Source organism: Oratosquilla oratoria, chromosome 43, assembly GCF_046742065.1.
Source record: "Oratosquilla oratoria isolate Oo_2021 chromosome 43, ASM4674206v1, whole genome shotgun sequence".
Taxonomy (NCBI): domain Eukaryota; kingdom Metazoa; phylum Arthropoda; class Malacostraca; order Stomatopoda; family Squillidae; genus Oratosquilla; species Oratosquilla oratoria.
In genome coordinates this window covers 24,773,172-24,798,580 of record NC_134819.1, presented here as the reverse complement: position 1 = coordinate 24,798,580, position 25,409 = coordinate 24,773,172, and the positions used below count along the sequence as shown (strand labels likewise).

General features: G+C 41.0%; 1 protein-coding gene across 26 annotated transcripts in view; it reads right to left on the bottom strand.

Annotated features, from left to right (window-relative positions):
* LOC143021915 (uncharacterized) overlaps positions 1 to 25,409 on the bottom strand; it is a 1,014,474-nt gene that overhangs the window by 381,276 nt on the left and 607,789 nt on the right. The gene's annotated exons all lie outside the window — the stretch shown is intronic.

Below are 25,409 nucleotides of genomic sequence, written 5' to 3'. Positions count from 1 at the left end.
TTTGAATATCTTTTGATTCTGTATCCATTCTATGCATGAATTCTTACAGACGGATTTTATATTTCTGATTTTACAAAAGCTACTCTTCTATACATTATGTTTTCAGATATTTCTAATGTTGGATTTCATGTGCGCGATTTTATGGATCTCATTAATCTGCTTATTCTTATATTTATTTTTTAAATATGTATTTATTTATTCATTTATTACTTTATTTGTATTGAGGTCTAGTTTTGTTTAATTTGTTTCTCTAATGTTTCTTGTCTTTCACTTTCATCTTTTCTTTTTTTTTCTTTTCTTTTCGTGTCTCCTTTTTCTTGTCTTTTTTTGGTTTCCTCTTTTGTTATTCCCTATTTTTTTTTTCCTCTTCTGTTTCTTGTCTTTCACTTTCATCTTTTCTTTTTTTGACTTTCCTTTCGCGTCTCCTTCTCTTTCTTGTCTTTTTTCGGTTCCCTCTTTTGTCATTCCCTAATTTTGCTTTTTTTTTCCTCTTCTGTTTCTTGTCTTTTACCGGAAGCTACTAACGCCTCCATTTACCATTTCTTTCTTTAATTTTCTTTTCTCCTTTCCCTCGTCCTTTCTCTCCGCTTCTCCTCCTCTTTCTTGTCTTTCTTTTTTTTTTTTCTCTTCTGTTTATTGGTTTTCACCGGAAGCTACCATCACCTTCCTTTACCATTTCTTTCTTTAATTTTTCTTTCTCCTTTCTCTCGTTCTTTCCCTTCGCGTCCCCTTCTCTTTCTTGTCTTTTTTCGATTCCCTCTTTTGCCATTCTCAGTTCCAAATTTTGTTTTTGTTTTTCTTTTTCTTGTCTTTCACCGGAAGCTACCAACGCCTCCATTTACCATTACTTTCTTTAATTTTCCTTTCCCTCGTCCTTTCCCTTCGCGTCTCCTCCTCTTTATTATCTTTTTTCGGTTCCCTCTTTCGCCACTTTCCATTCCTGAGCGTCTTTGTTTATTTTTGAATCTTCATTTTCAGCATTATGATCTTCTCGTTCCATCACACAATTCCTTCTATCTTCGATTTCCTTACACGACTTCGTTGAGTTTGATTATTATTTTTTTTTTTTTACATTTGTGCATCTCTCCATTTTTCTTTTCATTACGACATTCTTACTAATTTGAATATATATATATATATATGTATATATATATATATATATTTATATATATATATGTATATATATATATATACCAGTCTTATAAGGTCGACAGCAAAATCGGGCTACTCTGAAAACCCCAGAGAGGACGACTTTAATAATTTTGTTTAGGTTAACGTCATACGATTTCTTTCATCTAGGACAGTTTCCCAACCCTGGGATCGCGACCCTTTGCCAAGCGTTTTACCTGGGGGGTCGCCAATACATTCTACATGCTAAATTAATATCAAGCTTCCAAATTCATATTGCTATAATAAAATTCAATCATGTTAACTTTGTCTTTTATGTCATGAGAACCATATTGGGGTCGCCTGAAAAAAGGTTAGGAAACGATGGATTCTAGGAGTTTTAGGAGAATACTCAAGGCTTAAGAGAGTTAGAAGAGTGCTTCTGGTCTCTGATCTAAGTTAGGCTGGCACCAGTCGCTGATCTAAACTACGGTGGCATTGTTCTTTGATCTAGATTAGAATGTCAGCAGTCGTTGATCTATGTTAGGATGACTGTGTCCTTTATCTAATTTAGGGTGACATTGTTTGTTGAATTAGGGTGACAATGTGCGTTAATCTAGACTATACTGACTTTGTTCGTTGATCTAGATTAGGCCGACAGTGTCGTTGGTCTAATTTAGGGTGACAACATTTGTTGAATTAGCGTGACAATGTGTGTTGATTTGGACTAAAGTGACTTCATTCCTTGATCTAGATTAGGCCGACCATGTTCGTTAAACTAGATTAGACTGACCATGTCTGTTGAACTAAGTTAGGGCGACAATGTTCGTTGATCTCAATTAGGGTGGCGCTGGTCGTTGATCTAAATTAGGGAGCGACTCCTCGTTGATCTAAATTAGTGGGTGGCATCCTTTTGAACCTAGAGTGCCAATTTCTTTCATGTTTGTAGCCTTGTGTAGTGCCAACAACTCTTTTTTGTGTGCAAGTCATTGTCACACAGAGCCATTCATTAATGTTTATTCACGTTACTGACAGTGAAACACAAATTGACGTTAACTTATGTAAACGTTAGTTCCAGTTTGATTTCTTGTTACTTTTTTATCATTCAAAGTAGATCGATTGATTTATGAAATTTTTGGCTTGAAGGCCAAGCGCTCATTCAAAGTAGAGCTATTTTTTTGTTCTTTTTCTTTTCTTTTTTTATACTCTAATCAGCGTTCAAAAATCACCCAGAATGCCAAGGCGAATCATATGAAGTGCCAATTTTGGTTTCTTGTTTCTATTTTCTTTTGGACTTTCAAAATGCTCTTCGACCAATTTTCTTCAAGAATTTTGGAGTTGGCCTTTGGCTTGCTGTTCGATTCCAATTATCATTTCCTTAACCTTCCCTATCTGTCTCCCTCTCCCCTCTCCCTCTCCCCTCTCCCTCCCACTCCCTCTCCCCTCTCCCTCCCACTCCCTCCTCCCCCGTTCTCTCTCCCCCTCTCTCCCACTCCCTCCTCCCCAGCTCTCTCTTCCCCATTTTTCCAACAATTTCTTCGTCTTTTCAGCCTCTTCGGATTTGCGATCTCAAAATTCTTCTCTTTATAGTACCACTCTCTGGGACGATTCCTTCGGTAGTTACGTCGTCTTTCTTCCTCTCTTTTCTTTATCCTCGTTTCTGCTTATTGTACCCCCTTTTCCTCCTCTTCCTTCCTCTTCTTCTACTGTACTCTGGCTACTTTCCTGTAACTACTCTTTGTAATCATTACTGCTCTTGCTCTTTGTATTTGTTACTGCAACTGCTACTCTTTTCTATGGCTGTCGTAAATGCCTCTTTATCCTCCTCTTCTTCCTCCTGCTCCCCTTCCTCTTCCTCCTCTTCCTCCTCCTTCTTCTCTTCTTCCTTCTCCTCTTCCTCCTCCTCCTCTTCCTCCTCCTCCTCATCTTCTCCTCTTCCTCCTCCTCCTCCTCTTCCTCCTCCTTCTCTTCCTCCTCCTCCTCTTCCTCCTCCTCCTCCTCCTCTTCCTCCTCCTCCTCCTCGTCCTTCTCTTCTTTCTCCTCCTTCACCTCCTTTTTTGTTGATTTGGAAAATACTGCAGATATTTTCTAACTCTGGTGTTTTAAGGTTGATCTGATTCTTTTCCACTTTTCTCCCATTTTTCTCTCATTACTTTTATCCGTGCTTACTTTTCATATCATATAACTTCAACATTTCTTCCATATACCACTGCTACTATTACCTATAACAACACCTCTACAATTACCGTCATCGCCGCCACCACAATCACAACCACCATCACCACCATCACCATTACCATCACCACCACCGTTACCATCACCATCACCACCAGTCAATACTACCACCACCCTTACCATCACTACCACCATCACCATCACCATCACCACCATAGTCAATACTACCACCACCGCCATTTCAACCACTATATTTCATGAACCGACTCTTCAACCCTTTCGCTTCTTGTGTAGCAGCGCCCCCCCTGTACCCCCCCCTGTGTCCCCCCTCGTGCCCCCCTCCCACTCAGCCTCCGGTCCATCTTCTCGCTCCTCTGTAAAGCTCCCCGGATTTCTAAAATAGCTCGGCCCTTTGGCACAAGGTCTTCCCTTTAAAATTCCATCTGGATGACAACTACATAATTACCGAGGAAGGTGTCTGGGATTGGGAGCTCGTGAATTGAGCGAAGATATGGCGATAGGCGAGGAATGGGAGGCCCAGATTGGGTTTATGTAGTTTCGCGAATGATAGAATCCGCCAATAACGGAATCCGCCAATAATGGAACTCGCGAATAATGGATCTCGCGAATAACGAAATCGGACCAAAAATGATAAAATCGGCAAATTACGAAATCATCGAATAAATGGCTTTGTGTATATGTGGAAACATAATGTGTATCTCTGGGTGTGGCTGGGAAATAACTGAAAATGTGGATGCCGTAATAATACATTTTTTATCTAATGAAATGAGTTATCGTTGGTGTTCCTGAAATAGATACATAGATAAGCAATCCTCTGAAGAAGCTCTAAGCCAAACCGGTCAGGAATAAACTCGGCCCTAGACCCGTGTCTTACTCTTCCACCTTCCTCAAACCTGTCACAATGTCTCAAAAAAATAAATAAGTAAATAAATAATTTTAGAAATATAGAGAAAACAAATAGACAAATCATTAGATAAATAGTTAACTACAATAAGATTATCTAGCACCATTATCTAGCCCATGTATGTACTAGTGGCGTAGTCATAAGCGTGTTTTGGGTTCGAATCCTGCACCACTTTCCGATTCCTAGAAGTGATTGTTAACCTACCCTTACAGTCAAAGCACATAATAGGGCAAAGGTGACTGCTTCGGCCGCAGCTACTCAGTGCCTCCTGGTGTGTGCTTATGTTCACTTACTTAGCAACCATATCAGAGTCGATGAGCGTAAGATCGAGATGAACAAAACACGTCACATCCTGAAGAGTACTATTTCAAGGAACCTAATGTATAGAAAACGGAAAGCTAAGGGGAAGTCGGGTTGAGCACTGTCTATGTGATATAAGAGAACGAAGAAAAGCTTATAGGATCTAAAACTACTGCACGGGGGATCTGAGGTGATCTGCGAAGGTTTAAAGGATTTAGGGGAAGCTATACGATATGTCGTTTAGTAAAAGAGGCAGTAAACGGAAAAGTTATTGCAAGGTTTGGCGGTTCGAACCCTTTATCACGGTGACGCTTTTTTAAGTACTTTATTCTTGATAAGAACTGGAGTTTTTAGGGAGCTAATGAGGCGACCTCCAGGTTGCATGTGGCTTGGATTGATCGAGACCCACTACAGTCTGAGCCCTCATCCTGCTACGTAAAAATCGCCTGTTATCACTAAGAATATAAATCATGTGACCGTGTTGAAAGGGTGAGGTATGTTGTACGGGACCCTGCATGATCTCTCCGGTGTGAGGGAATTCGAGACACAGAACCCACCTCCTTATGTAATACTGTTTCCTAAGCTCCCGGATATCACTCCAACATTGAAAAAAAAATCGTTTGGAATCCACGAACTGTTGTTCCAGGTTCTCAGCCTATGGACCCTCTTTGAATATGCCCTGGAACTCTCGAGACCCCCAGGAACTCGGGAAGCTCTGATTTAGGGACAATGATGGACGAGGGGTTAAATTTATCGACTTTGTCTTCAACCGATCTCGAGCCCTATGGCAGAGACGGCTTGAGATGTGCATCGTGTTTGTCTTTGCATCATCTTAGCACGTGTTTCCGAGAACATTTTTGGGCTGATTAACCCATAGTCGATAGGAGTCGTTCTCATATAATCTTGTTTGTTGCATTTAGTGGCTCACTTTGGGTCATTTTATTTAAATTGGAGGGAAGCTTGTCGTCGTTTCAGGGTCATATTATTCAGGTCACCCCCCACTACCACCTGCCTGCAATTAGGGCAAACTGTTCATGTCGTAGGATCAAGAGTAAAAACGTACAGTACGATGCTCGTAGGGACTTCAAACGTGGTACAGATATGGAAAAAAATCTTTGAACACTTTTTGGTTTTTAAGATGTCAAAATATTACTTTTGCTGCCAGTTCGTGGATACTTTTTTCTATGTCTTGTAAAAAACACTGACATCTTGTTTCCTCCGTGTGTCGTAATTTTTATTTTTTTATTTTTTGCTATTCTTAGCAACAAACTATAAAAAAGTCTGAAGATTTTTTAAAGTGATTATACAGAAAGTAAAGGAACAGACTATCAAAGACTTATAGAAATGTTACATACAGGTCATGTCTGTATATAAAGGGTGTTCACTGGGCTGTGAAACATTGACATCATTCAAAAGACTTTGTAGAAACATTGCAGGTCACATAGATTTAGATGCCTTACTACACATATCCTGTCAAAATATCTATGTGTGGGCTCTCAGTAAACTTCTGAGAAATTATGACATCCGTCAGGTCAGGTCTGCAGACATCTTGGAGATAAATAGGGCGGCATAAGGTCGGAAGATGTCATGTATGTATCAAAGAGTGATCTCATAACATGTAGCCTTTAAAATATCCATCTGTTTAGATTATGTAAAATTTTGTGATGTGATTATAATATCAGTCGGCAGGTACGCTACAGAAACAGGATCTGGTAGAGTAAAGCAATTTTATGTAAAAATGAAAAAAATCTAACATCAAATGCTATAGATTCACCATAATTTTGGCCCTACATTGTTGACTGTACAAAGGTATGATGAATCACGTGTATACAGGGTAAATGGAACACAGAGGTAATGCTTTGGTATCAAGGAAACTTAGAATGGGCAAGACATCCCTATTCTCCTTCATTTTTGTCTCGTCCTTCCTCAGAATGACCACTCGCTCTGAGTAAGGCCTCGCAGAAACATCATTTCATAAACAATTCTAATTCATTCTGATATTACCGTAGTAACCGTGCTAACTCCACATTCCCCTTCACACCATCACTGCCTTCACCATCATCATTATCACCACCATCACCACCACCACCATCATCACCATTACCATCACCAACACCACAATCACCACCACCATTATCACCATCACCATCATCACTACCATCACCATCACTATCACCTTCACCATTACCACCACCACCACCACCATTAACACAACCATAACCACCATCACCATCATCATCACCACTACCATCATCACCACCACCACCACCATCACTACCACCACCACCAGCACCATCACCACCATCACCACCACCATTAACACAACTACAACCGCCATCACCACCATCACCATCATCACTACCACCATCACCATCACCACCATCATAACCACCACCATTACGACCACCACAACCACCACCATCCCCATCATCACCATCACCACCACCACCACCACCACCACCACTACACTCATCTGTCATGATTATTCTCAACGCGGCATAATATGTTTACAAAACTTCGTCTACATCTTGGCACTCCAGAGAGAGGACCTTTTTCGTCTCTGCTAAATGAGCCTGCGAGAATATTTTGGCTCAGAGGTGACCCACATGTAGAGCAATGAGCCACAGTAAAGTGAGCAGCCACAATCGAGTTTCAGAATCTACGGAAACGCTTGGAAAAAACGAAGAGTCACATCTATGGTATGAAGTTCTCAAAATAAGCTGTCACGTCTTGAAGAAGTAATTACGTCTCCTGTACACAAACATTTGTACGGTTGGGTAACATGGACAGATGGTACCCAGCTGAGGTATGAATAAACGACAAAGAGCTTTTGTTTGAAATAAAAAAAGACAGACAAGAAATTATTGGAGTTAAAATCCAACAAACAAATGTTAGTAAAAATTCTCGTCACGGACAATGAATGAGAAGGACGACGACCTACTAGTAACTAGCAAAATGCAAAGCAATTGGAGTTGGAAAAATATATATGAATATATATATGATATATATATATATATATATATATATATAGAGAGAGAGAGAGAGAGAGAGAGAGAGACAGAGAGAGAGAGAGAGAGAGAGAGAGAGAAAGACAGACTAAAAGAGAGATACAGAGATACACACAAACACACACACACGCACACACACACACACACACACACACACACACACACAGAGAGAGAGAGAGAGAGAGAGAGAGAGAGAGAGAGAGAGAGAGAGAGAGAGAGAGAGATAAGATGGAGACTTTCAACTTGGCCCATTAACCCGTTTAACTTAACACGGGAACATTCCTTTTACTGTAGATTTTGTTCTTCTTCCGGCTAAGGGTAGACAATTTACTGCTACCGCTGAGGGTCGGGGTTGGGGGGTTGGGGGTTGGGGGGTTTGGGGGGGAAGGGACTCCGGCCTGAAGAGGGACTTGATCGATCCAGACTTCCTTGAGGTTAGAGTGTGCCTCTCAGTGATTCACCATGGCCTTGGATCACGTGTTGGGACTCGTGATCAACAGCTATTTCCCTCCCGGAAGAGAGATCAGAGATCATATATTTGACCGATCTATGGGTAATACTGTGACCTTACACACACACACACACACACACACACACACACAATCTCCCCGCCCACGAGAGTTGGATTAACGACTCGCAGCGTAGCAATACTGAAATTATTTCAACCCTGAGCGGGAATCGAACCCGGACCGCCGTAGTGACAACCGGGAACTCTACCACTGCACCACGAGATCATTTGTACCTAACCAGAAGAATATCCATGAAGTGCTGGGTATGATGTGCTTAGGCAGGAAGAATTTTCTTCAAAGGACTCTGTGTCAAAGTGGAGGACCAAGTTAGAATTATCGGTGGTATTCTTAAAAAAACAAAAAAAAGTCTTTACCTTCCAAGGATTTATATAAGATTTATATAAGGAAAGATTTATATAAAGAAGGTTTCTTTTAAGAATACCACCGTAAGATTCTTACGGTGATATTCTTAAAAAAAATTCTTTCCCTTCCAAGGATTTATAAAAGATTTATATAAGGAAAGATTTATATAAAGAAGGATTTTTTTAAGAATACCACCGTAAGATTCTTACGGTGATATTCTTAAAAAAAGTCTTTCCCTTCCAAGGATTTATATAAGATTTATATAAGGAAAGAATAATATAAAGGATATTTTTAAGAATACCACCGTAAGATTCTTACGGTGATATTCTTAAAAAAATTCTTTCCCTTCCAAGGATTTATATAAGGAAATATTTATATAAGGAAAGATTTATATAAGGAAATATTTTTTTAAGAATACCACCGTAAGATTCTTACGGTGGTATTCTTAAAAAAATCTTTCCCTTCCAAGGATTTATATAAGATTTATATAAGGAAAAATATATATAAGGAAAGAATTTTTTGAAGAATACCACCGTAAGAATCTTACGGTGTTATTCTTAGAAAAAATTCTTTCCCTTCCAAGGATTTATATAAGATTTATATAAGGAAAGATCTATATAAGGAAAGATTTTTTTAAGAACACCACCGTATGTCCCTTCCTATCCCTCGTCATCTGCCTGCAGACCTAAAGAACTTCACCTTGGCCGCGTCCCACTTGACCCTTCTCTTCTGCCATCCTCCGTAATTACCTTTGCCACACTTACAAAGGATTACAAAGGCGGAGCATGCCGACAGGAGACCTTTTGGTCCATATCTAGGTCGGATGCGAAAAAAATCATAATAATAATAAAATAATAAATAAAAACTATAACAATGTAAATAACAAATAAAATACATAGATAAATGCACCTTCTGTATTTATACTTCGCCTATTTTAACCGACCTTTCTTTTTGCTCCACTCTGTCTCGCTCTTCTCCTAGTCCTCTCCTCCCTTCACTCTTGTAAGTTCTTCTCTGCCACAGTTTGCTGTGTATACTTCTGATTCTTCAGTGGTTACAGTCTTGTAAGCTCACTGTTTTACCCTCACGCGTTTATTGTATACGTTTCTGAGTCGTCAGTGCTTACTGTCGTCTCCTGCGGACACTCACGCTTTCTGGCTATCTTGCTTTGTACCTCCCTGTCTCTCTTTCACTCTCCTTTGAGAGATATACTCTCTTTGTAAATATGTCTCTTATTTCACATTCCCTCTTCGTATCCTCCCCCAACATCTTCCCTTTTACTACACATCTCTCTTATTTTATAATTTGGATTCTTTTGATTTTATATTTTTGTTAAATCAGTTTTTTGACACATCAACTCCGCTAATTTGATCTTCTTCTAGTACGCTAACAATGGTCGCCCTGTGCTCTCTACCACAATTATAGAATTTCTTTTTTTTGTTGGCATACTTTCCACCATCTTCATTAGTTTTTTTTCCCCACACACGTTTTTAAGCGTTTCGGCCATCATTCTTGAATCCGTCATTCTGTGTTCTGCTTCTTGCCTCTCCGTCACCCCCCATCTACCATAACATCGAACGCCAGGTGTCTGGGTTGTGTCACATTTTTCATACTATTATTGTAACTTACAGATTGATATTCGAAATAGAACACTTTCTGGCATCTTTATATCATTGCCATTGTGCATAATCACTCTCATCTTCTTTTCATTAAACTACTTCAAATATCTCATCAGCTTTAGGAAAGTAATTGTTGTCTCTTATTAGCAACATGTTGTCCTCATGTAAACACGTCTATACACACGCACAAACATACACACACACACAAAGACACACAGACACACCCACACACACAAAAGATACACACAGACACACACAAAAAAAACATACACACACACACACACACACACACACACACACACACACACACACACACACACACACACACACACACACACACACACACACACACACACACACACACACACAAATACACACAAAACAACACCATAACTCCGCTCCAGGTGTGACGTGTAGAGAGGCGCGCCAATTACGAAAGACCAAAGCAACGATTAAATGACTATATGTTTACATCATCAAAGAACGAAGGTTGATGGTGCTTGGAGGTCCTGGCATTCCACCGTGAAGGGAGGCGTGTGTCGTTATCTATCAAGCCGGAGAAAACTCTCATGGAATATTCATGAGGCAGCGGCGTTCTATTTCAGTGACTAGAGGCAGTGGTCTTCAAACGCTCTAGCTCAGGAGCCCTAAATAACGCTCCGTGAGTGTGGGCGAGTCTTTGCATGGGTAGGTTCAAGAGTGTATACACAAACACACACACACACAAACACACAAGTGCACATACACAAACACACACACACATGTACACATACATGTGCATATGCACAAGCACACACACATGTACACATACACATGTGCACATACACAAACACACACATGTAGACATATACAAACACACACACGTATGTACGCATACACAAACATATACACATGTACATACACAGGGACACACATGTACACATACACACATGTACACATGCACAAACACACACACACACACACACAAGTGCACATACACAAACACACACATGTTCACATGCACACACACACACACACACAAGAGCATATACACAAACACACACATGTACACATACACACACACATGTACACACACCATACACATACCACACACACACACACACACACGCACACACACACGCCCACACACATGTATACATACACACACACACACACACACGGATACGCAAACATGCACACACACGCACACAAAGTATTCCTAGCAATAAGTCTGACACATAAATTAAAGAGTGATCTATATGTTGTTGCATTTGTGTCTGACCCCTTGCCAACAATGTTGGACGTTTTTGAAGGAGATTTGTAAAACGTTTTCTAATAATATTACAATTGATGACGATCGTAGCCTAAGAGCTCTATCAGATGTCCATCCCGTTCACAATGTACAAAGCAATTAAATGATAAATAAATAACCATTTACGTGGAAAAAATGGACAAATAAATGAATAACATAACACATGCAAAAAAATGGAAGCAAAGAATAGCTTTTTGGATAAGAGGGATAAGGATTTCTTGTCAGGTGACACTTCACTACGGTTGACCCCGTCACCTGTGCCCGTTTAGCTCGGATAGCAACGGAAAAGAATCGTCTTCGGTCGCTTATTGGGATCGATTTAGAGACTTTATAATCACGAGACGGGATCCATTTCGACCACGCCACAGCTCGTGGTGGACCTTTTTATGACTTCTTAAGTTGGTTACGATCACTGAAGTTTAGTATGTCATCAAAGTATACTGTGTAGTCATACTAAAAATACCACGAAAGTAGAGTACCTCAGACTTATATGTAACGGCGTTTTCTTCCTTCTGGTTATGTGAGTTGGTTAACGCGTTTCCTGGTCTAGTTTAAGCTAGCTTTTATCCTAGAACTACCTTCTAGCTGAAAGGAATTAGCTGAAGCTATTTTGACTTAACTCTTTAAATAGCTTAATGAGACCACTCAAGTCTTGACTCAAGATTCTCTGAGAAGAAACCGCGGTCCCACGGAAACAGGTAACGCTCCCAAAGCATTCTCATAATTCTCTGAGAGGAAACGCTGGAGTGCTCTCAATTTTGAGAATATCAGTCTGCTTCCACACTAACGTATAATCTAGATATTTTTTTTAACAAATTAGTTAATCTTGTCTGAGAGAGAGAGAGAGAGAGAGAGAGAGAGAGAGAGAGAGAGAGAGAGAGAGAGAGAGAGAGAGAGATAAATAGAGATAAATAGAGATATATAGATAGATAGATAGATAGATAGATAGATAGATGGATAGATAGATAGAAGGTGGAAAAAGAAGTCACGGGTCTAGTTCCGAGTTTCTGAGTTTCTTCCTAACCGGTTTCGCTCTATGTTTCTGAAGAAGCATAGAGCGAAACCGGTCAGGAATAAACTCAGAAACTCGGGACTGGACCCGTGACTTCTTTTTCCACCTTCATCAACTTGTCACAATGTACCAGCATAGAAAGATAGATAGGTAGATAGATAGATAGATAGATAGATAGATAGATAGAGAGAGAGAGAAGTATCTTTGAAGTTTCGGGTGAACAGTTTTCTCGAGGAGGAGGGGTCGGGTTGGAGGGAGAGAGGGCCATAAACTTTTACAGTACTAATGAGTACTAATACAGAGGTATTGTTATGTTTATGAACTGCTGTTGACTTGCACTGCTATTCTTATGGAAAATCTCTTGCTATTGTCTTACTTTATTTAAAAAAAATATATGTTGGTTTAGTTAACCATATACAGGAGAGATATATACATATATAACTCAGATATCTATTAAATAATCTAAAATATATTGTGGCAATGATTTGTGGTCTTGGTATGACAATCTCAACCAAGCAAGCGTACGCAAAATGAATATGAGACTTTAAATCAACGAAATTAAAAGTATTTGTGTGTGTGTTTTTAAGCATACAGGGTTACATTGGCCATCCCCAAATTCCACTCTGATGGAAGGGAGAAAGGAAGAGGAAGGGAGATGGAAGGGAGAGAGGAGATGGAAGGGAAAGGAGAGGGGGGAGAGTGGAGAGAGGAGAGGAGAAAGGGGAGAGGGGAGAGAGGAGGAGGGAAAGGGGTGAAAGGAGGGGGAGAAGGGAGATGAGACAGGAGAAGGGAAGGGAGGAGACGGAGAAAGGGAGAGAGGAAAAAGGAGAGGGAGAGACGAGAGGAGAGAGGGGAGATGGGAGGGAGGAAAACGAAAGGGGAGAGGGGAAAGGGGAGAGGGGAGAAGGGAGGGGTAGAAGGGAGAGGGGAGATAGGAGATGGGAGGGGAGAAATGGGTGAGGGGAGAGGGAAGAGGGGAGAGGGAAGAGGGGAGAGGGAAGAGAGGAGAGGGAAGAGAGGAGAGAGGGGAGAGGATAGGGGAGATGGGAGATGGGAGAGGAGAAAGGGGAGAGAGGAGAAAGGGGAGACAGGAAAGGGGAGAGGAGAGAGGGAAGAGAGAAGAGAGAAAAGGAAGAGGGGAGAGGGGAGAGGGAAGAAGGAAGAGGGGAGAGAGAAGATGAGGGAGAGGGGAGAGGAGAAGTGGAGTGTATAGAAATCCCGTGTCATTGGCAGTGTTGGCAACCGCAGGACGCAAATAGAGGCAACGTTGGGTGGGGGGGAGGTAGCCCCCTTTTCGCAACAATGGGGGGCGCGTAGACCCCTTCCTTTGACATGGGGGGGCGCGACCCCTGATGTGGATCGCCTACGTTCACCTCTTCAACAGAACTGTACACACTTCTAACGGTGGTATTCTAAAAAAAATCTTTCCTTGTATAAATCTTTCCCTTCCAAGGATTTATGTAAGATTTATGTAAGGAAATATATATATATTTTTTTAAGAATACCACCGTGAGCCTTTTCGTACTTTGCTCATTTTTGTGCCGGCTAATGCGTTTGCATTGCCAGAAATGAAAATTACGGACATTTTGTAAAAGAGTAGTTTTGGGAACACATTTGAAAAAAAAAACACCTAAATAATGAGTTTCTTCTTGAACAAAAATGTGCTTCATTAGTTTAATGCTTTTGTGGTAATGTCTTGTATGTTTTACGGAAACGAGATTTTCATGAATATATTTACCAATCTAATTTCTAAGTATTATGATTAATGTATATTCTCGTATTGTCCGAGCGGCTATAAAATTACTTTGATATATTTAAACACAAATTTATTAGACAGAAATGTAATTATGTAGATCCCCTTCCGGTGGGATGTTTTTATATATATATAATTTTTCAGAACTCAGCAAAAAGTAAGTATAAGCGTTATTATAATTTTCTATAACCTCTTTTTGCACTCATAGTGAGGAATATCTAGAAAACAAATTTTCCTGCATGACAGAGGACTTTGGGAAACTGAAAGTCCTGGGAATTTGGTTCTTAAGACGAAGGGTAATTCTAGGAAGTTTTTACATATCAAGTGTATCGGAAACTGAGGACCGTGAAAGCAAAAGATACTGACAATCTCCTGGGAGGCGTAAAATCAGTATCCTATGTCTCAAAGGAATTACAAATCGTGTTGAAGCTTTCTGTGAATGATCTCAGTGATGTTTATCGAATTCTGTGTAAAGGATGATCTTCGTCTAACTATGGTGAGTTGTGTCGATTTGGTGAGACCTCTTCGTATTGATACCGTGTTGTTTATTGAATTCCATGTTAAGGATGTTCCTAATAGAGGTGCTTAAGTGGACCAAAGGCTTTGACAGGGGTGACGCAACCGAGGTCATCATATCAAGACAACAGGCAGGACTCGTAGTGATAGATTTAAACTGGACAAATTTAGATTTAAGAAGGGAATAGGCAAGAATTTGTTTACTAATAGGGTGGTCAACGAATGGAACAGATTTAGTAACCATGTAGTGAGCGTTGAAACTATCAATTGTTTTAAGAAACGGTTAGACAACTTTGTGGGTGGGGATGACAGGTGGTAATGGACATGGAACTGTCTAGTGTAGGCCTCATGGTCTCTTGTAGTCTCTTTCATTCTTATATTATTTTCATACTATAGTGAGTTGGGTCGATGTTTCAAGAGACGTTTGGGTCAAAACAGAAATAACCTTAGAATCCACAGAACCTCAAATTCCCCGGCACATGTAGACAGAAACGAACACATTCTTCACTGGGCAAGGCTAAGAATCTCAATATCAGAAAAAAACAAAAAAACAATTGAAGCTGTTTACGTCAGTGCCAATGAAAACACTAATGCTAAAGGGATTTTTTTCTTTGTCTGTCAAGGTGTTGGACCCAGAGGGACCAGAAGAGTTTCGGGTATAAATTGGGTAAACACCCGCAGCTCAGGTCATATGCTTTTACCTGACATGAGAGTCATGTTGGAAGCAATATTAGGGCAATAAATCACTTCATAAACCATCTTGGCTTATTTCCCCACCCATCTTTTCAACTTTGAAAATTTATGTATTTATCTAGATATTTATTTATCTATCCAGATGAAAAAAGTCGTGAATGAAGAATATCTCATTCACTCCAAAGCACTGTAGTCATTTAAGCACCATTGATTAGATACTGGCTTATTAGAAAACACAAACACCAAGTAATTATATATATATATATATATATATATATATATATATATATATATATATATATATATATATATATATATATATATATATATATATATATATATATATATATATAACGAGTGGGTATGAACGTAGGCAACATATAAACAAACACAAACACACACACACATACACACACAAACACACACACACAAACACACACACACGCACGCACACACGCACACACACACACACACACACACACACACACACACACACACACACACAGACAGAAACCCATAAACCGCACATGTTTCTCCTCTTTTACCAGCGAGTCACGTTTCATTGCTTCGACATTACTTCTTATCAACTGCCATCGCCTCTCACCAGGAGGACCCCTCGTTTCCGAAAGAGGTGCCCTGCTCCCTCTCCGACCCCCTGCCTCTCCCCCCTCCCCCTCCATCTCCCCCTCCGCCTCCACCCCCCGTACGTTTATTGGAGGAGGGGGGGGGGTCAGCTGTGACGCGCCCAATCAACACAAGGTGCGACCTTAGAGTGAAACAGGGATAGACAGACCGACAGAGAGAGAGAAAGAGGAAGAGAAAGAGAGAAAGAGAGAGAGAAAGAGGAAGAGAGAGAGAGAAAGACTGAGAGAGAGAGAGAGAGAGAGAGAGAGAGAAAGAGAGAGAGGAAGAGAGGAAAAGAGAGAGGAAAAGAGAGAGAGAGAGGAAGAGAGAGAGAGAGAGAGAGAGAGAGAGAGAGAGAGAGAGAGAGAACAGACCCTGTCCTTTTGAGTTTAGGAGAAATAGGAAATAGAAACCGAAGAAGTAAAAAAGAATATAGAAGGAAGAAAAAAAATAAGGAATAAAAACATATAAATAAAAAGACGAATTATTGCAATGAAATATCAAACGAGAATAAAAGAATAAAAATAAAAAACACAACGAAGAGAGACAGAACTGGAAAAGGAGAAAAAGGACAAAATGAAAAAACGAAAATGAAACATTGAAGAATGACAGATAAACTAAAGTGACAGAGGTTAGATAAAATTGAAAAAAAGGAAAAAAATTCTTACGCTCTAATGATACCCGAAGAGTAAGGAAAACAACAATAAAATGAAAGAAAAAAGTCAAAGAGAAATGGACTAAGAAGAAGAAGAAGAAAAAAGAAAAGAAAATCCCTTTAGGAGTAAATTTAGTGAGAAACTTGTTTAGTTTAATGTAAATTTACACAGGCAAGCAGTCGCTGCTTGAAACTTGTACAAAAGTGATATAAATAAAGAAACAAATCCTGTTGGACTAGGTAGGAGGAAGAAGAAAATGAGAAGAAGGAGGAGGAGAAGGAGGAGGAGGAGGAGGAGAGGAGCATAAGGAGAGGAGGAGGAGGAGGAGGAGGAGGAGGAGGAGGAGAGGAGGAAGAAGAGGAGGAGGGAGAGGAGGATTGAGAGGAAAAAGAGGAGGAAGAGAAATAGGAAGAGAAAGAGAAAGATGAAGATGAAGAGAAAGAGAAAGAGGAAGAGAAAGAGGAAGAGAAAGAAGAAGAAGAAGAAGAATAAGAAGAGGAAGAGGAAGAAGAAGAAGAAGAATAAGAAGAGGAAGAGGAAGAAGAAGAAGTAAAATAAATAAAAAGAAATAGAAAGAAATATAAAAAGAAAAAGGAAGAAGAAGAAGAAGACAAAAAAAAACGAGAAAGGAGGAGAAGAAGAAGAAGAAGAAGAAGAAGAAGAAGAAGAAGAAGAAACAAAAAGATAATATAGAAAATAAAAATAAATAAAAATAAATAAAAAATAAAAAAGAAGAAAAAAGGAAGAAGACGAAGAATAAGAAGACAAAAAAAAAAAAAAAGGGAAAGAAGGAGGAAGAGAAGAAGAAGAAGAAGATAGGAAGAGGAGGAAAAGGGTAAAGTTGTACGACAAGACACGGAGTCTGCAACGCCACTGAACAACCACAATGTTTATGTTCCCTATTTTTCTTTCTCCTCCCCCCTCCCCCTCCCCCTTACTCGTACTCCGTCTCTCCTTCCCCACTCCCCTTCCCCTCCTCGCTTTCTCTCCCTCTCTCCCTCTCTCACTCCCTCCCTCTCTCCCTCCCTCCCTTCCTCCCTCTCTCTCTCCTACTCTTTACTTTCTTTTACTTTTATTCTTTTTACTATTTTTTCTTCACTTCCCTCTCTCTCTTCTTCCTTTCTCTTTCTCTTCCCATCACCTCCTTTCCTCTGTTACCACTTTCTTCCCTCTTTCCTTTCTTCTCCCTTTCTCCTTACATCTTCCTCTCTCCTCCCTACCTTTCCTCTTTCCATCTTCTCTCTATCTTTTCCCCTCTTTAATGCAATCCTTTTTTTAGTTCCATCTCAATGATTCGGATAATACACGTAAACATCTTCAGGACAACAATGACCTGAGTTGAGACGCTGGAAACTGGTCAGACTCTTGGTCCCCCTGGAGGCGAGGCGAGGCTAATTGGTCTTAGGCTGGATGAGGCGCATTTTTCTTTGTTTTTTGTTGTGACCTGGAATTACTCACTGTGGGTCTTAGCAGGATATTGGGAGTTTAAGGATAGTTCCATGGTTGGGAGGGGGGGGTAGGGGAGGGATAGAGAGATGAAAAGATAGATATAGATAGATAGATAAATAGATAGATAGATGGACAGATGAATAGACAGATGGATAGATAGATTGGTAGGTAGACAGATAAACAGATAGACAGACAGATAGTAGATAGGTAGATAAATATATAGATAAATAGTTATATATATATATATACATATATATATATATATATAGAGAGAGAGAGAGAGAGAAAGAGAGAGAGGGAGGGGGGAAGCAGTGTTTTGATTAGATGAACTTCTGATTATGATCTGATTATACTTTACTCTGGTTCTAGGCTTTTTAATCCAGCCAAAAAGAATTCCTCGCCATTAGTATTTTTACAATATTATCTATATTTTCTGCGTCTTGCTACACTGCCTCTGATCCAGTGCAATGGGCGAGATGCAGGGATGACCCGTCATCCAGGAGGAGCCAAGATAAGAGGGATGGAAAAAGGTGGATGGGAATGGAGTGTGTGAGGATGTATTGGGTGGGTGTGGATTTTATACCTTTGTTTTTTATTGGCTACCTCCCTTGTAAGGGGGAAATAGCCGTTGGTATATGTATGTATGTATATTTTCTATGTATGCCAATCAACGTCTGTGAGAGTTTCAACGATTTGTGTGCCGTCGTACGTATGGCAGTGTCTGCCATACGTGGATTTTATACCTTTGTTTTTTATTGGCTACCTCCCTTGTAAGGGGGAAATAGCCGTTGGTATATGTATGTATATTTTCTATGTATGCTAATCAACGTCTGTGAGTTTCACGAACGTTACAATTTGTGTGCCGTCGTACGTATGGCAGTATCTGTGGTAATTTTTTTATGGACTCGTCATCAAACGTTTTAAATGAATGGGAACTGTTTATCTGTTTTTTTTCGGTTTTCTTTTGCGATTGTTGCCATTTTCTGTGTTATGTATCTTGAAATTTCGTTAAACCGTATTTGTTACATTTTTTTCAACTTCGGTTGGTTATCAATACAGATTTCATTTTAGCTAGTGGTATGGTATCGTATTTCAATAATGAAAAGAACCTATTTTAGTCGAAGCAGAAAAGTATGAATTCATTAAAGCAGAGGTTTATCAAAGAACAAAAATTATTTTGTTCGCTAGAGAAATCCTGTTGGCAAAATATGCTCTTTGCATGATAAGAATAAATAAATAAATAGAAATAAAAAAAACATGGGGAAAGTGCAAAGGTAATGGCTTTTGAGATTACTGATAAAATCTTCTCGAATAGTATTATTATTAGACAGATGCAAAGTAAAGTAATGAAAATAAAGTGAGGTGGGAGTGGGTAGTATTTAGGAGAGTTTGTAAACGTGGAGGAGTATAGGGAGTTTTGATTGTGGTTGTGGGAGTTGTCAAGACAATGACAGTGATGGGAGAGGTTACAAATTACAGAACTAGAACTAGAACTAGAACTAGAAGAAGAAGAAGAAGAAGAAGAAGAAGAAGAAGAAGAAGAAGAAAGGAGCATTGACATAGATGAAAGCTGGCAATGCACCTGGGCTAGATATTTGCCATGCGGAGTGTCTAACACAGGGAGAAACAGTTCTAGAAAGAAAGTGTATCGCTATACTGAAGGAATGCACGTGTAGTACAACTACATAAATGAAAAAAAAAAGGATGTAGTTGTTTTACACGGATTAGTCTGGTACGTATGGTAGATAAGATTCATGGAAAGGTGTTTTTCCGGTTGTCAGACTCTGCTACGGAAGTGCTGTGCCTTGCTACACTGCTTCTGAACCGAACATTGTGACAGCCACGGGGAGTAACAGATGAATTTTTGGATGGGTGAGGGATAAGTGTAGGGTGAATGTATGCTCTAATACGGCCACGTCCCCTTTCAAGTGAAGAAAGGCTTTTTGTTATGTTTACTACTACACAAAAAAAGAAAAATAATAATAATAATAACAAAAATAGATAAGTAAAAATGAAAAAAATAAAAGTGATGATGATGATGATGATGATGATGATGATGATGATGATGATGATGATGATGATGATGATGATGATGATGATGATGATGATGATGATGATGATGATGATGATGATATAATAATAATGATAACGATAATAATAGAAATAATGATAACAATAATGATAACAATAATGTTAATACTAATGATGATGATAATGAAGATAATAATCATTAGTAGACAACACTGAAACAGTAGTAAAGGAAATCCATGTCGGAGGGAGGGGGGGGGGGGTTGAAGTAGAGCACAACGCGTTTGCAAAAGCGGAAATTGCCAAGTCATGCTGTACGAAATTGGATTCGTCGAGAGCAAACACCAGCTGGTCTGTTTCCCTTTAGGGTCTCGTTTGTTTTGGGTCAGCTATAGATGCCAGTGGCAGGAGAGTGCCCGGAAGAACAGCCACTACATCTGCGGTCTTCCTCAGCCGAATGAAATCGTCTGTAATCGTTTTAGGGAAATGCCGGGGCAGGAGAGTCCCCGGAAGAACAGCCACTACATCTGTGGTCTTCCTCAGCCGAATGAAATCGTCTGTAATCGTTTTAGGTAAAAGCTGCGATGTGACATCTCCCCTGGGTCTTGTTGCTAGTACGAGATACTCGTAGTGTACGAGTAAATGTGAGTTTAGCTAATTCTTCGGCCATTTTGTGGAATCACACGCTGTTAGACAGAATAGAGTTTATACACTGGTCACCAAACTCAGTGCCGTAAGGAAGAGGAGAGGAGGGGAGGGAGGGGGATGAGGGGAAAAGAGGGGAAAAGGGGAGAGAAGAAAGGATGAGAGGGAGAGAAGAGAGAGAGTGGGGAAAGGAGAAATGAAGAGACGTTGGGAGAAAGGGGGGAGAGAAGGGGAGAGAAGAAAGGATGAGAGGGAGAGAAGAGAGAGAGTGGGAAAAGGAGAAATGAAGAGACGTTGGGGGAAAAGGGGGGAGAGAAGGGGAGAAGGGAGGGGGGGAAGAGAGGGTGAAACACAAAGAGTGACGAGGGGAGAAATGAGGATAGGGTGAGGGAAGAGAGGGGAAGGGGAAGGGAGAGAGGGGAAGAGGGAAGGAAGAGAGGGGAAGGGAGTGGAAAGGTAGAAGGGGAAGAGGGAAAAGTGAGTAGAGAGTGAAAGAGGGGAGTAGGGAAAGCAGAAGAAAGGGAGAGGATGGAAGAAAAGGAAGAATGGAAGGAAAAGGAGGGAAGATGGAAGGAAAAGAAGGTGAGGAAATGAACAGAAAGTTAAGAGGGAGAAAAAAGGAATAGGAAGAGGAAAAGGAAAGGGATGGAGGAAGAAACGAGGAATAAAAGTGCTAAGGAGGGGGTTAGTATTTTACCTAACGTGCTTTAGATATTTTGTTCTGTCTAACGAAGGACGACTTTCAGCCACTTTTGCTATCCACCCCAGGAGTAAGTGGTTGGAATAATCATCATTAAATGTGCATTTTTAGAAGCTCTGCCAAGGGATTCGAACCCTATCCTATGCGTGCATAATCAGGAAGCCAAGACGCTAGCTTCGTGATTATGCACGCACAGGTCAGGGTTCGAATACCTTTGCAGAGCTTTTAAAAATATTCAATCTGTCTTTAAACGTACACATCATTAAATGTCTACTCTCCGATGCTATATTTCAAAGAATTTGTCCTGGCACTCTCCCGGTAGTTTTTATTCGTCTGCAGGGTGGTCCCTCTGACCTAATAGGGGTAAAACCATTAACGACCCTCAACGTCAGTTCACTAGGGGCTAGGTCTTTCATTCAAGTCATGATTTATGTTTTTATTTGCAACGTTTCAACCATTACCCACTCTGCGAGATGACTGGGCACTGATGTCTTTGTCGGAACTCTCTGGGGGGGAATTGAGACCGTCTATCTCCCTTGCTGGCATCAAGCACTAAGATTACACAGAACCACTATCCAAACAGCTTCCCTCCTAAAGATCCCAGTACCCAAGTGTGACGCTCTCCTAAGATTTATGTTAGTTTTTCCCCCCTTTAAGTGACTCTTCGGCTAAAAGAAGACACGTCAAACATTATGGGTGAGGGTATAAACGCGAATTGGGTATTGAGTTTCAAGGTTCTGGTTGAGAAGATGAAGCTGTGAGTCTCAGAAGCTTCCGGAAGCTCCCGAAGTCTCTCAAGATTTTTTTTCCTTTAAGTGACTCTCCGGCTAAGAAAAGATACGTCAAACAGTATGGGTGAGGGTATAAACGCGAATTGGGTATTGAGTTTCAAAGTCCTAGTTGCGAAGATGAAGCTGTGAGTCTCAGAAGTTTTCGGAAGCTCCCGAAGACGCTCAGGATTTTTTTTTCCTTTAAGTAACTCTCCGGCTAAGAAAAGACATATCAAACATTATGGGTGAGGGTATAAAACGCGAATTGGGTATTGAGTTTCAAGGTCCTAGTTGCGAGTCTCAGAAGCTTCCGGAAGCTCCCGAAGACTCTCAGGAGCTACCAGAAGCTATCAAAACCCATCAGAAGCCATCAGAGGCTATCGAAACTTACCAGGAGATCCCAGAAGCTCCCTGGATTAAGATTTCTCGGAATCTTTCAAAATACAAAAAAATTCTTGAAGTCTGTCACTTAGATGATAGAAATATTAATGACAATGATAAAACCACAACAAAAATGACTACGAGAAGAATGTTAATGATGGTAAGACAGACGAGAATATTTACCGAGACGACGACGGTGAAGATGATGGCTGTAACAATGACGACAATGATAACGAAAAAAAAGTACAGAAACGACAACAACGACGACGACGACGTCGATGACGACGACGAAAATATGGCCGACGATGACCTTTCGTGACAACAAACCACAGGGCTGAAAACAACGAAACCAACCACAAAAAGAATATATTGGCAAAGTGACAACAGTGACACTAAGCAACAAACCCGAATCGGTCCAGCACATGACCGTGACAACAACGCAATGAAGCTAATGACAAGGCAGGTTAACCCTTCAACTACCTCTTGAGGTTTTACTCAATTGAATAAAATCATCTGACGACAGTACCTGGGTTAACCTACTTGAGAGTGTGGCTATTTTACGATTTTATTCTGGTTTCCTGAGAGAGAGAGAGAGAGAGAGAGAGAGAGAGAGAGAGAGAGAGAGAGAGAGAGAGAGAGAGAGAGAGAGAGAGACACAGAGAGAGAGAGAGAGAGAGAGAGAGAGAGAGAGAGAGAGAGAGAGAGAGAGAGAGAGAGAGAGAGAGAGAGAGAGAGAGAGAGAGAGAGAGAGAGAGAGAGAGAGAGAGAGCTGACTCGCTAAAGGCAAATAAAAACAACAGCTGAAACTAATTCCCATGCACAAGGAGCAGTTAGGCGCCTCCTGGGGTAAAATTTTTCTTATGGTGTGGAGAAGAAGCGTGCTAGGTAGGAGTGTGGAGGTGGAGTAGGAGAGTGGAGTGCGGAGGTGGAAATCAAATTACGGAGGTCGGTGGGTGGATCTCTACTGGTGAGGTGGAGATGGAGTGGTGGAGATGGAGTGTTGGAGATGGAGATGGTGGATGAAGAGGTGGTGGAATAAAGGTGGTGGAGATGGTGGTGGTGAAGATGTTAGTGGAGATGATGGTGGGGGAGATGATGGTGGAAATGATGGTGGGGGAGATGATGGTGGAAATGTTGGTGCTGGTGGTAGAAGAGGTAGTGGTGAAGATGGTGGTGGGCATGGTGTTGGAGATAACGGTAAAGATGGTGGAGATGTGGGGATTGTGCAAGACGGTGGTGATGGAAATAGAAGTATGGATAATGGTTATGATGATGATGATGATGATGATGATGATGATGATGACGATAGTGTTGGAGAATGTGATGATGGAAACGGTGACTGAAAATGAGAGAAATGATAAATGGATGTAATGGGTATGGAGTTGGTGATAATAGTGGTGGAGATGACGGAAATGATTGTGAAGATGATGGCGCGTGATTATGTTGGACATAGTACTGGAGGTAGTGGTGGAGATGGTGGTGGAGATGGTGGTGGAGATTGTGGTGGTTATTATGTTGAAGATAGCACTGGAGGTAGTGGTAATGAAGACAAATGATTATGAAAATGATGGTGGTGATTATGTTGGACATGGTGGTGATGTTGGTGATGGTGGTGATGATTGTGGAGATACTGTTGGAGATGGTGGTGGAGATGGTGGTGATGGTGGTGGAGATGGTGGTGGAGAGGGTGGTGATGGTGGAGATGGTGGTGGAGATGGTGGTGGAGAGGGTGGTGATGGTGGAGATGGTGGTGGAGATGGTGGTGGAAATGGTGGTGGACATGATGGTGATGATGGTGGAGATGGTGGTGGAGATGGTGGAGATGGTGGTGGAGATAGTGGTGGAGATGGTGGTAGAAATGGTGGTGGAGATAGTGGTGGAGGTAGTGGTGGAGATGGTGGTGGAGATGGTGGAGGGAATCGTGGTGGAGATGGTGGTGGAAATGGTGGTGGGCATGGTGGTGGAGATGGTGGTGGAGATGATGGTGGAGATGATGGTGATGGTGGTGGAGATGGTGGTGGAAATGGTGGTGGAAATGGTGGAGATGGTGGTAGAAATGGTGGTGGATATGGTGGCGGAGATGATGGAGATGGTGATGGAGATGGTGGTGGAGATGGTGGTGGAGATGGTGGTGGAGGTGGTGGTGGTAGAAATGGTGGTGGAGATGGTGGTGGAGATGGTGGTGTAGATGATGGTGGAGGAAATGGTGGTAGAGATGGTGGAGGAAATGGTGATAGAGATGGTGGAGGAAATGGTGGTGGAGATGGTGATGGAGATGGTGGTGCAAGGGCTGTAGTGTGTCCTTTACTCTAAGGACAGCTTGACATTAGATTTTCCCCTCAGAGAATCTGCTTCCCCAGCAGACACCTGCAACTCTGGAAAACCTAAACCATTTATTGACCAAAAGGACATCCATGTCTCCTTTAAGCTTAAGGTCAAGTTGAGGCGCAGGTGACACAGGCCGCGCAGCACAGGGAAAAGACAGACTTCCTGTTGCTAAATTGAAGAACTGTTTGACCTTTTCTCTCACTCGAGATGATGATGTAGTATATCTACTGTGGAAGTATTTCAAGTAAGAAGTACAGGTTGTACTTCAATTCACTAACAGGAAGTCTGACTTTACTCTGTGCTACGTGGCCTATGTCACCTGCGTCTTAGTTTGCGTTTAGGCTAAAGTTGCGTCTTAGTTTGCGGTCATGCTAAAAATTTGAACCTCTTTGACGTCTGACGATTTTATTAGCTTAGACGAACCTCGGGGCTGTGAAGGTGTAAGATGTTTATTCCACATTTGCTCGACAGAGTTCACTAGGCTTGAAGACGACACAAACGCGCCTCTGAGGTCAGACACAGAATGACACAAATTAAGCGAACCTGGAACACTCCGC